Source organism: Stegostoma tigrinum, chromosome 36, assembly GCF_030684315.1.
Source record: "Stegostoma tigrinum isolate sSteTig4 chromosome 36, sSteTig4.hap1, whole genome shotgun sequence".
NCBI classification, from domain to species: Eukaryota; Metazoa; Chordata; class Chondrichthyes; order Orectolobiformes; family Stegostomatidae; genus Stegostoma; species Stegostoma tigrinum.
Window position 1 is genome coordinate 4,229,359 of NC_081389.1, and position 13,816 is coordinate 4,243,174.

The following is a 13,816-nucleotide window of genomic DNA, read 5'->3' on the forward strand; positions in this document are numbered from 1 at the left end:
TAACTGGGAGTTTGAATTTATTTTTGAGACATTATTAGTTCCTGTGGGAATTGCAAAAATTACCAATGTGTCAGTTGAGGTGTAGTCGGTGGGGAGACAATGGCCTTGTAATGTTGCTAGACTATTAATCCAGAAATTCAGCTAATTTTCTGCAGTTCTGAGATCAAACCTTACCATGGCATTTTAATTCAAAAATAAAACATCTGAAATTATGAATCTGCTAATGGCCATGAAACCATTGTCATTTGTTGGAAAAGCTCATCTGGTTCATTGGAGTCCTTTAGGGAATGAAAACTTCGACCCTCACCTGCTCTGGCCTATATGTGACTCCAGAACCACGCAATGCAATTGACTCCAAACTGGCCTCTGTAGTGGCCTAGCAAGCCACTCAGCTATATCAATCGTGAAGACGACTCAACAAAGAAAGGAAACCAAACAGACTATCTGGTATGGATCTAGGCATGAGAAAAACGAATGGCAGAAATAGCCCTGGTGATCCTGCAAAGTATTCCTTACTAACATCTGGAACTAGTGCCATAATTGGAAGAGCTGTCTAACAGACTAGTCAAGCAAAATCCTGACACTATCCGTAAGGAATGATTCCATGATTATGACTATGACCCAGACATTACTATCACGAGCCCTGGAAATGTCCTGTTCTACTGGCAGGACAGACTCAGCAGAGGTGGCAGCACAGTGGTATACAGTCAGGTGGGAGTTGCCCTGGGAACCTCAACATTAACTCCGGGCCTTTTGAAGTCTCATGACTTCAGATTAAACATGGGCAAGGAAGCCTCCTGTTGATTACCATGTATCATTGTTCCTTAGCAGATGAATCAGTATTCCTCCATGTTCAGCAATACTTGGAGGAAGCACTGAGGGTGACAAGGGAACAGATCATACTCTCATTGGGGGATTTCAAAGTCCACCACCAAGAGTGGCTCAGCAGCAGTACTGCTGGTAAAGGACATAGCTGCTAGACTGCACCTGCAGTAGGCGGTCATGGAACCAGCAAGAGGGAAGAACATACTTGACCTCATACTTAGCAATCTGCCAACTGCAAATGTATCTGTACATGACAGAATAGGTAAGAGTGACTCCTGCACAGTCCCACTTTCACAATGAGAACACCCGGGCTAAATGGGACAGGCTTCAAACAGCCCAGGACTAGACATTCGTGAGGTACTGTAGGCCAGTAACATCGGCAAAATTGTACTCCAACAATCTACAACCTTCTGGCCGGTCATATTCCCCACTCAACCATTACCATCAAACCAGGGGATCAACCTCTCTGATGAAGGGTCTAGGCCTGACACGTCAGCTTTTGTGCTCCTAAGATGCTGCTTGGCCTGCTGTGTTCATCCAGCTCCACACTTTGTTATCTTGGATTCTCCAGCATCTGCCGTTCCCATTATCTCTGATCAACCCAAGTTCACTGGATTTACAAGATACATCAAGTCCTTTATTAAAACATATCAAGTGCTCCAACCTGTGGAAATAAAACTGTTCACTTCAGAAGTTCTCAAGTTGTTCCCTACATGTAAGCACCATAATTTATAAAATGGCATTAATTTGCCAAATATATTTCATTGGGAGATGAATTTTCAATTTGCACAGAAGAATCGTATCACAGAGCTGACATAAGTTTGTTAAGGGGAAACAGTGTCTCATTAACTGGCTGAATGTTTTTTGAGGTGGTGACAGAGAGGGTTAGTCTGTTGTATGTGGACTTCCAGAAGACATTTGATGAAGTGCAATACAATAGACCCGTGAGCAAACTTACAGCTTGTGGAACGATAATGACATACTAACAAGCAGCACAGATATGAACTTGGCTGAGCACCAGGTAACAACAGTTAATGGATCAAACAAAAACAGAAATTGCTGGAAAAAAAATAAGCAGGTCTCACAGCATCCATAGACAGGAATCAGAATTAACATGTTGAGTCCAGTGACCCTTCTTCAGAACTAGAAGCAGCTCAGAAAAGGTGGTATTTACGCTGATGAAAGGCAGGGGTGGGGTGGGGGTGAGAATTGAGGAAGAACAAAATCTCATCTTCATTTAGGTAACTCATAGCTTTCAGGACTCAATATCAAGTTTAACAAGTTCAGAGCATCAGCACCTCCTTCTTTGTCCATTACATAGACCCACAACTCCAAGTCTTGTCATGAAATAGACTGCTATCAGCACAGCCAACCCTTTCTCCTCTACTGGTAGATCCCGTTATCACGACCTAGCTTCTCTTACTCCCAACTTACAATCAACAATCCCTTTCTCTCTCTCTCTGTCTGCATTCAATCACCTATTTGCTCACTCCATTTCTATCCCACCTTCCTCCCGACTCTCCACTGTCAGGAAAAACAGCATCTGTTCCTAACTGCTTCTAATCTGAAGGAGGATCACTCGACTTGAAGTATTACCTCTGTTTTCTCTCCACAAATGCTGCTAGACCTGCTGAGTGTCTAAATCATTTTCTATTTTCTTTGATTCAGACCCCCAGGATCCAAGTTCTTTTGCTTAATTTTAGTGGTTAACTGATGTATTTGAAGACGGGAGCATGACATACAGTGGGTTCCCAAAGATCAGCAACGCGGAGCCTTATTCTTCCTCAAACGTTAATGACCTAGACTTGGATGCACAGGACACAATTTGCAGACAACAAAAAACTTGTAAGAATTGTGAACTGAGAAAATAGTGTAAAACCTTAAAAAGGACGTGGGCAGGTTAGTGGAACGGATGGACAGGCAGCAACGACATGTAGCGCAGAGAAGTGCGAGGTGATTCATTTTAGTTGGAAGAATGACATGCCAAAAAAAGTCAGGATGTATGGACATATAAGCATCTGTGTATAAATGAGTGAAGGTGGAAGGGCAGGTTTTGAAAGAGTTATTAAACCACACAGGGTCCCAGGATAAGTAGGGCCATATAGTACAAATGCAAGGAAACTGTATTAAACCTGTATTGGAACAGGTTTGGCTTTAACTTGAACACTGTGCTTTAGACGTCACACTTTAGGAAGAATGTGAAAGTAACAGACAGCATGCACAGAAAATTCAACAACAATCTTATTAAAAGATGGAGCAGTCTTGAAGGGCCACATGGTTTACTTCTGCTCCTAATTCATATAGTTTCGCTTCAAATGGATACTTTAATCAGCTGTCAAAAGCTATATTTATAATTCCAAGAGAATCCAGCATGTCTTTCAAAATGAGGTTAAAGATTTTGGGTGGCACAGTGGTGCAATGGCTAGCACTGCTGCCTCACAGCGTCAGGGACCCAGGTTTGGTTCCACCCTTGGGTGACTGTTTGTTTGGATGTTGCACATTCTTCCCGCGTCTGCAAGGGTTTCCTGGTTTACTTCTGCTCCTAGTTCATATGTTCACAATAATTCCAGGGGTGGCAAGCATCAGTTATTTGGATAGAGAGGTGAAACTAGAAATTGAGAAGAGAGAACAACAATTTAAGACGATATTCAATTTAGGCGGACTGACCAAACTAAATTGTCTAGAGAGTCCAGGGATGTATAGATTAAATGGATCAGCCAATGGGTTATACAGGGTTACAGAGATAGGGTAGCGGGGTTGGGTCTGAGCAGGATGCTCTTTGGAGGGTTGGTGTGGACTCAAATGGCCTGCTTCCACACTGTATGGATTCTATGGCTTAGTAGGAAGTACAGCAGAGCAGCCCAAATCAGATACGAAACTTCAAACTTGAAAACACTCCTAAGTGATACAATAACTTCAAAAGATACAACTCATTGACAGTGATTCAAATCAGATTTTACGTCACAGCTTTAACTATCTGACCACTTGTAAACTCAAATAATGGAAGAATTAACTCCTATCCATTTCTAAACATATTATAATGAACATGGCCAAACACTAGCTCCCAGGAGTAGCTGAGCTAACAAGTTGAAGGACCAAAAATAAATCAATAGGGATAGTAATTTACACGCAAGTCCCACGTGTTTCTTTTAATCCAGCTGTCCTATGCTTCAGTCTCAATACTTCTTGTGGCCTGTTTCTAAATCTCCACCTTTGTCTATATTTTAAAAAACACAACAGACTGGAGAGAAGAATGTAAAGGAAATTAACAGTAACTATACTTAATTGCAACTTATTGTGTTGAATGACAAAGAACTAGAAGGTTGGGCAATGTAATTCAATTTGTGTTTATCCGTTGCATCATTCCAGGCCTGTACACAATTCCCATTGTGCAACATCAGTGCAATTGCATTATTGATGCCAATTACATAGAAAGCAGCAACTATATAGGTCAACTATCAAGGATGACTCTTTAATCTAATTTAATCTTCATCTACACATTAAATGAACCAAACAGAAAAGTAACCAAAGCCATGTATACCTTTCAAGGCTTGGTGCTGATCTGCTTATCCTCCACGATCATAAAGGGATCTGTATTTTGCAGTTCACCTAACTTTGAGAATTCACCTAATTTTGAGAATTCACCAAATTGGATCGACACTGAAGATTTCACAATACTAGAGGAGAATGATCTTAGCTACCAGCTAGCCTCTGACAAGTCCACCAAAAGTTTTCAACTGGTTAACCAATCTTGCTGTAAAACCGGTTGCAGGGTTTGGCTAGAAAACGATATTGCAATAGTGCTTTGGATTCTCCACAGATTGTGAAAGGCATTTAATAATTGCTCGTTCCTCCTTTTTTCACATGGGAATCAGCATGCAACAGTAGGTAAAAGTCACACACAACCACATGTAAAAGAAACTCTTGATTTCTCATAAAACAAAATAAAGTGCTGATGGGGTAGGGGTGTTTGAAGCAATGTATCTATACGCTGAACAGTAGACTACTTAGCATTCAGCATTAATGTAACATACCGTTTTAGATTTTCTGATAACCTGTCCAAAGATGTGCAGGCTAGGTGGATTGGCCATGCTAAATCGCCCATTCAGGGATGTGTAGATGGTGGGTTATGCGAGGTGGATCTGGGTGGGATGCTCTAAGGATCAGTGTGGACTTGTTGGGCTGAAGGGCCTGTATCCACACTGAGGGATTCTATGATTCTATTCTATGAATCATTTTAAATGGAAGGATGTCAACTTCCAACAAAATATCATCTCTCACTGGATTTAAACCTAGGGACATACAGCTGCTAAAATACAAGCAAACATTTACAGAGTGCGCATGAAAACAAAGTCACTTGGTCCTTCCTTGCTGCCTCACAAAACCTTAAAGGTTCCTCCTGTGCTTTGATTTTGCTACCAGATTTACTCTCCTTCTGACTCAAAAATCAATGTGAACTAACAAAATGTGTTTAGCATAGTCCCAAGGCACTTCACAGAAGAGGAAAGGAATGGGGTTTATCTAGAGATAATCAAAAGATGAGTCAACAAAGTGATTATGCAGTTACAAAAGAGAATGAGGAGACATTTGGGACGGCATTCTGAAAGTGAGACAAAAGATAAACACCAATTGTTATTACATCAATTGTAATTTAAAAGTTCATATTGATAGACTTTACCTAACGATGAAGAAATATCGGGCACAACAGGTTTAATGAAGTTAGCTCAAAAATCAGATTTGATCTTAAGCGGTCTGAAAAGATTGGAGAAAGATGCTCAAACACATGGATGATCGGATATAGGACTGAAAATGGCTACAAAAGTAGGAAGAATGATTTATCAATGAGTACAAATTAAGTTATGTCTCGGAATGGGAACAGGAAACCGGTGGAGGTCAGCATATGGGTTAATAGGCAAGTGCAGCCAGTATATTCAGTTACTTTCTCTTCCTCCTCTCACTTCCCTTCATTGTCCTTTTATGTTTTTTGTTCAAATGTTATTACAATTCTTCCACCCTTCTTCCTCAAACTTAAATCTTTTTCTGCATGTTCAAGTTAAGATGTCTTTTTCTCCCTCCACAAACACACTTTTAGCTCTGCTCCACAGCACCAAGGATTGGCCAAAAAAATTCCAATATCATCAACAGTACCGATGAGCGAAATATGAATTTTTCAACAATTGCAACTGACGGACACTGTACAAAAGTGACTCAGAGATACAAACAACACTGATATAAGAACACTTTGCCACAGCCCAATTAGATTCAAATAGTCTGAGTTCAGTAAGTGCTGACCAACTCTCTATTTGACCCTCACATACAAACAGCTTCTTGAGACTGGATGATGTGAATAAAGGCTTCAGGCAGAGAGTGTAAAGCTTTATTGATGGCACATTACATAGATAGATAATAATGGTCTTCAGCAAACTGCAGATCATTACATACACATCTTGTTTTTATGACAGTGACTAGTACTAGCTTTGGTCCCAAATGCTTTCGGGTTAAATACACCAATTGGACCAATATACATTTATTAAATAAATCTATCAACTAATAATCATTGTTACTGAGAAATATCCTATTTTACTTGCATTTTTATGGTTCTCTGCCATCCTACTTTGTTAGTGTAGTTGTTTATGCCCAACTATTTTCAGTGAATGTTGGTAAGGAACATTTGTGACAATACTCACCTTCAAGCTGAACAATTTCCCCTTGATACTCAATGAGGTTACTATCATCAAACCATCCACCACGCAAAATCCTAAGAGTTACATCGCAATTCATCAGAAACTTTGGTAGAACAGCCACATATATACTACGGTTATTGAGCAGATCAGAGACTGCGTGTTATATGGCAATGGTTCACTCCTGATTTCTCAAACCTTTCCATCACCCATAAGATAAACGACAGTCAGAAAGGTAAGGAAATACCTTCGATTTGCTTTGATAGGTGTAGTTTATGGGAGCGACTGAGGATGAAGAAGTACAAATCTTGCCAGTGATGCTCAAAGACAGAAAAAGGATCCATTCTAAATCTTTATCCTGCACATTCTCTATTTGATTTGGGGGGAGTGGGAAAGTGCATATTTTCAGATACTCTTCCTTAGCGAAGAGACTGGAGACTCTGAAACAGGTTATTATCTTCCTTTTCTAGTTTTGTGATTTAGAAACAATAACCATGTGGACTTTTTTTTCGCACAACACAGAAACATTGAGTATTTTAAAGGGAGGCTTGACATCAGAGAGCCTTCTAGAATTCAAGCTTTCAAAAAAAAACTATTAATTTATGCAATGTAAGCGCTGCCAGCGTTTGTTACCCACCCCCAACTGCCCTTGAGAATGTGGTGGTAAGCCACATCCTTGAACTGCTGCAGTCCATGTGGTGTAACAACACTTGTGTACTGGAGACAGTTCCAGGATTTTAACCATCCGATACTGAAGGGAGTGGCAATACAGTAGCAATCAAGGCAACCTAGTGGGCAAGTTGAAAGGGGTCTTGCGGATGGGGGTGCTGCTATTTGCCCATCACCGCTGTCGTTTTATGTAGGTGCTGGAGTTCACAGGTTTGAAATGTCTTGGAGTTGCTACAGCAGAGCATTCTGAATATGGATGAGATGTTAAATTGAGGCAACATCCAAAGGCAGCCTTTCAAATTTCTCAAGATGTTTTCCAAAGAATTACCATGATTTGCTTCATCAGTGACAAACCCCTCCATCTCATCCTAAAATCAGGAATGGGATGTTTGCTGAGGATTGTACAATATTCAGCACCATTTGCAACTCTGTAGATATCGAATTTGTTCATTCCTTGGCAACATTATGGCTCTGTCATGACTGGCAAGTAATATAAATGGAAGAAAGAAAGACGTCCAATTATATTATGGTTTTCATGACTGCAGATGTTTCGAAAAGTGTTTGCAGCCAATTAAATACTTTTGCAACGTAGCTCCTGTCAGCATTCCCTCTAATTTTCGTACCGGCTGCGTGGGCATCCAAGGCCTGTGCACGGCAGTAACTTTGGGAATTGCAAGTCAGTGCCTCGATTGCTGTGCCAACGCTGATTATATGCGCTGCTTAGCAGGAATATTGGGCACTGTTGTAATTCAGGAAATGTGACAGCCAAAATGCATGCAGCAGGCAGCTCTCACCCCCACCTCCCCCAGCGACACAAAACAGTCACATGTGTTTGTGATAATAAAATGTGAGGCTGGATGAACACAGCAGGCCAAGCAGCATCTCAGGAGCACAAAAGCTGACGTTTCGGGCCTAGACCCTTCATCAGAGAGGGGGATGGGGAGAGGGAACTGGAATAAATAGGGAGAGAGGGGGAGGCGGACCGAAGATGGAGAGTAAAGAAGATAGGTGGAGAGGGTGTAGGTGGGGAGGTAGGGAGGGGACAGGTCAAGGAGGTGGGATGAGGTTAGTAGGTAGATGGGGGTGCGGCTTGGGGTGGGAGGAAGGGATGGGTGAGAGGAAGAACCGGTAAGGGAGGCAGAGACAGGTTGGACTGGTTTTGGGATGCAGTGGGTGGAGAGGGAAGAGCTGGGCTGGTTGTGTGGTGCAGTGGGGGGAGGGGACGAACTGGGCTGGTTTAGGGATGCAGTGGGGGAAGGGGGGATTTTGAAGCTGGTGAAGTCCACATTGATACCATTGGGCTGCAGGGTTCCGAGGCGGAATATGAGTTGCTGTTCCTGCAACCTTCGGGTGGCATCATTGTGGCAGTGCAGGAGGCCCATGATGGACATGTCATCTAAAGAATGGGAGGGGGAGTGGAAATGGTTTGCGACTGGGAGGTGCAGTTGTTTGTTGCGAACTGAGCGGAGGTGTTCTGCAAAGCGGTCTCCAAGCCTCCGCTTGGTTTCCCCAATGTAGAGGAAGCCACACCGGGTACAGTGGATGCAGTATACCACATTGGCAGATGTGCAGGTGAACCTCTGCTTAATGTGGAATGTCATCTTGGGGCCTGGGATAGGGGTGAGGGAGGAGGTGTGGGGGCAAGTGTAGCATTTCCTGCGGTTGCAGAGGAAGGTGCCGGGTGTGGTGGGGTTGGAGGGCAATGTGGAGCGAACAAGGGAGTCACGGAGAGAGTGGTCTCTCCGGAAAGCAGACAGCGGTGGGGATGGAAAAATGTCTCGGGTGGTGGGGTTGGATTGTAAATGGCGAAAGTGTCGGAGGATGATGCGTTGTATCCGGAGGTTGGTAGGGTGGTGTGTGAGAACGAGGGGGATCCTCTTAGGGCGGTTGTGGCGGGGGCGGGGTGTGAGGGATGTGTTGCGGGAAATACGGGAGACGCGGTCAAGGGCGTTCTCAATCACTGTGGGGGGAAAGTTGCGGTCCTGGAAGAACTTGGACATCTGGGATGTGCGGGAGTGGAATGTCTTATCGTGGGAGCAGATGCGGCGGAGGCGGAGGAATTGGGAATAGGGGATGGAATTTTTGCAGGAGGGTGGGTGGGAGCAGGTGTATTCTAGGTAGCTGTGGGAGTCGGTGGGCTTGAAATGGACATCAGTTACAAGCTGGTTGCCTGAGATGGAGACTGAGAGGTCCAGGAAGGTGAGGAATGTGCTGGAGATGGCCCAGGTGAACTGAAGGTTGGAGTGGAAGGTGTTGGTGAAGTGGATGAACTGTTCGAGCTGCTCTGGGGAGCAAGAGGCGGCGCCGATACAGTCATCAATGTACCGGAGGAAGAGGTGGGGTTTGGGGCCTGTGTAGGTGCAGAAGAGGGACTGTTCCACGTAACCTACAAAGAGGCAGGCATAGCTCGGGCCCATGCGGGTGCCCATGGCCACCCACTTAGTCTGTAGGAAGTGGGAGGAGTCAAAAGAGAAGTTGTTGAGGGTGAGGACGAGTTCAGCTAGGCGGATGAGAGTGTCGATGGAGGGGGACTGGTCGGGCCTGCGGGACAGGAAGTAGCGGAGGGCCTTGAGGCCATCTGCATGCGAACAGTCCCTCTTCCGCACCTACACAGGCCCCAAACCCCACCTCTTCCTCCGGTACATTGATGACTGTATCGACGCCGCCTCTTGCTCCCCAGAGCAGCTCGAACAGTTCATCCACTTCACCAACACCTTCCACTCCAACCTTCAGTTCACCTGGGCCATCTCCAGCACATCCCTCACCTTCCTGGACCTCTCAGTCTCCATCTCAGGCAACCAGCTTGTAACTGATGTCCATTTCAAGCCCACCGACTCCCACAGCTACCTAGAATACACCTCCTCCCACCCACCCTCCTGCAAAAATTCCATCCCCTATTCCCAATTCCTCCGCCTCCGCCGCATCTGCTCCCACGATAAGACATTCCACTCGCGCACATCCCAGATGTCCAAGTTCTTCAAGGACCGCAACTTTCCCCCCACAGTGATCGAGAACGCCCTTGACCGCGTCTCCCGTATTTCCCGCAACACATCCCTCACACCCCACCCCCGCCACAACCGCCCAAAGAGGATCCCCCTCGTTCTCACACACCACCCTACCAACCTCCGGATATAACGCATCATCCTCCGACACTTTCGCCATTTACAATCTGACCCCACCACCCGAGACATTTTTCCATCCCCACCCCTGTCTGCTTTCCGGAGAGACCACTCTCTCCGTGACTCCCTTGTTCGCTCCACACTGCCCTCCAACCCCACCACACCCGGCACCTTCCCCTGCAACTGCAGGAAATGCTACACTTGCCCCCACACCTCCTCCCTCACCCCTACCCCAGGCCCCAAGATGACTTTCCACATTAAGCAGAGGTTCACCTGCACATCTGCCAATGTGGTATACTGCATCCACTGTACCCGGTGTGGCTTCCTCTACATTGGGGAAACCAAGCGGAGGCTTGGAGACCGCTTTGCAGAACACCTCCGCTCAGTTCGCAACAAACAACTGCACCTCCCAGTCGCAAACCATTTCCACTCCCCCTCCCATTCTTTAGATGACATGTCCATCATGGGCCTCCTGCACTGCCACAATGATGCCACCCGAAGGTTGCAGGAACAGCAACTCATATTCCGCCTCGGAACCCTGCAGCCTAATGGTATCAATGTGGACTTCACCAGTTTCAAAATCTCCCCTTCCCCTACTGCATCCCTAAACCAGCCCAGTTCGTCCCCTCCCCCCACTGCACCACACGACCAGCCCAGCTCTTCCCCCCCAACCACTGCATCCCAAAACCAGTCCAACCTGTCTCTGCCTCCCTAACCGGTTCTTCCTCTCACCCATCCCTTCCTCCCACCCCAAGCCGCACCCCCATCTACCTACTAACCTCATCCCACCTCCTTGACCTGTCCGTCTTCCCTGGACTGACCTATCCCCTCCCTACCTCCCCACCTATACTCTCTCCACCTATCTTCTTTTCTCTCCATCTTCGGTCCGCCTCCCCCTCTCTCCCTGTTTATTCCAGTTCCCTCTCCCCATCCCCCTCTCTGATGAAGGGTCTAGGCCCGAAACGTCAGCTTTTGTGCTCCTGAGATGCTGCTGGGCCTGCTGTGTTCATCCAGCCTCACATTTTATTATCTTGGATTCTCCAGCATCTGCAGTTCCCATTATCTCTGATACATGTGTTTGTGACGTTGATTGAGGGATCAATACTGGCCATGGCATTGGGGTAACTTACCTGTTTATCTTTTGAGTTCACCTACTGAGGCAGATAGGGCCTCAATTTAACATCTCATCCATATACAGAATGCACCATACATTGCCTTGAAACTGTATTGCTACTCCCTTCGGTGTCGGTGGGTGAAAATCCTGGAACTGTCTCCCTTACAGTACCGAGGGTGTTGATACACCACATGGACTGCAGCAGTACAAGGAAGTGGCTTAGCACCACATTCTCAAGGACAACCAGGGACGGGTAACAAATGCTGGCAACACTCACATTGTGTAAATGTATGGTTTTTTAAAACAAAGGCTTTATTTTAAAAGGATCTCCGATTTTAGAACTCCCACAAAATACTCAAATACATACTCACTCTAAACTACTTACACAAGCCCCACCACCTTCCTTTGAGCTACCTAAGACTTTAGCCACTATGTTTGGACAAAATTGCAATGAGGACTGGAGATAAAATGCCTGGTGGAACCCAAAGTAGGCACAGTTGTTTCTAAGTACTGCTTCACAGCAGCGGTGATGACACTTTCCATCATTATGCTGAAATGTGAGGTTAGGCAAATGGTCAAGTAATTGGCCAAGATAACAAAGTGTGCGGCTGGATGAACACAGCGGGCCAAGCAGCATCTTAGGAGCACAAAAGCTGCCGCTTCGGGCCTAGACCCTTCATCAGAAAAGTGGTAGGGTTAGGGTTTGAGGCCCGAAACGTCAGCTTTTGTGCTCCTGAGATGCTGCTTGGCCTGCTGTGTTCATCCAGCCCCACACTTTGTTAGAGATAATGGGAACTGCAGATGCTGGAGATTCCAAGATAACAAAATGTGAGGCTGGATGAACACAGCAGGCCAAGCAGCATCTCAGGAGCACAAAAGCTGACGTTTCGGGCCTAGACCCTTCATCAGAGAGGGGGATGGGGGGAGGGAACTGGAATAAATAGGGAGAGAGGGGGAGGCGGACCGAAGATGGAGAGTAAAGAAGATAGGTGGAGAAGGTGTGGGTGGGGAGGTAGGGAGGGGATAGGTCAGTCCAGGGAAGACGGACAGGTCAAGGAGGTGGGATGAGGTTAGTAGGTAGCTGGGGGTGCGGCTTGGGGTGGGAGGAAGGGATGGGTGAGAGGAAGAACCGGTTAGGGAGGCAGAGACAGGTTGGACTGGTTTTGGGATGCAGTGGGTGGGGGGGAAGAGCTGGGCTGGTTGTGTGGTGCAGTGGGGGGAGGGGATGAACTGGGCTGGTTTAGGGATGCAGTGGGGGAAGGGGAGATTTTGAAACTGGTGAAGTCCACATTGATACCATATGGCTGCAGGGTTCCCAGGCGGAATATGAGTTGCTGTTCCTGCAACCTTCGGGTGGCATCATTATGGCAGTGCAGGAGGCCCATGATGGACATGTCATCAAGAGAATGGGAGGGGGAGTGGAAATGGTTTGCGACTGGGAGGTGCAGTTGTTTGTATCTTGGATTCTCCAGCATCTGCAGTTCCCATTATCTCTCAAAGTAATTGGCTGGACTGGATTTGCCCTGTTTTCTAGGATGAAAAATATCTGGATAATTTTCGACATTGTTGAGTGGCTGTCAATCCTGTAGCTGTTTGGCTACAGGCATGGTTAGTTCTAGGGTGCAAGTCTTCAGCACTACAGTTGGGATGATACTGCTATCCATAGCCTCTGCTGTATTCAAATGTGCTCTTGATAACAGCAGGTGTGAAAAGAATTGACTGAAGCTCAGCATCTCTGATGGCAGGGACTTCAGGAGAAGGCAGAGATGGATCATTCACTCATCAATTATGGTTGAGGATGGTTGCAAGCATTCTCCTTTGCATTCATGTGCTTGGTTCTACTATCCTTGCAAATGGGCATGTCCACTGAGGCCTCACTTCCTATCAGTTGTCCAGAAACATTACTTATTGAATTAAAGAATTACGTCCAGCATTACGACAAATTATTTTCCAGAATAATACATTCATGCTAATGCTTGTTAAAGAAAGTACTGGCTGCACCACTAAGGAACTAGCCTGAAGGCATTATCCAACAGACAGGGAACAGAATTAATGCACCACTAAAACAAGTCAAATTGACCCAGATGAATGATCCATTTCTGCCTCTTCTCCAGATCCCCAGCATCACAGATGCAAGTTTTCTACCAACTTGATTAACCTTGACTAATGATTCTTTGGACTGATGGTAGTCACAAAAGCTATTCGAAGACAACAGCCCTTAAAGCTAGTTTCCTATTTGAGGTCATAATTTTCACCTAAACTAATACTTTATTTTGTAAATTAACATGAGGAGATGAGTCAATACTTTGATGCAATTCATCGTGAATATAATCAATGACACGCTTCTTGACTCCACAATACAAACTGCAGCTTTCTTCCATAACCACACAAAGAGTTACCCTTCTGTC

The 13,816-nt window shown here is 45.5% G+C and overlaps 1 protein-coding gene across 1 annotated transcript in view; it reads right to left on the reverse strand.

Moving 5' to 3' along the window:
- Positions 1-13,816, reverse strand: part of trip4 (thyroid hormone receptor interactor 4) — a 138,935-nt gene that overhangs the window by 32,744 nt on the left and 92,375 nt on the right. The window lies entirely within an intron of this gene.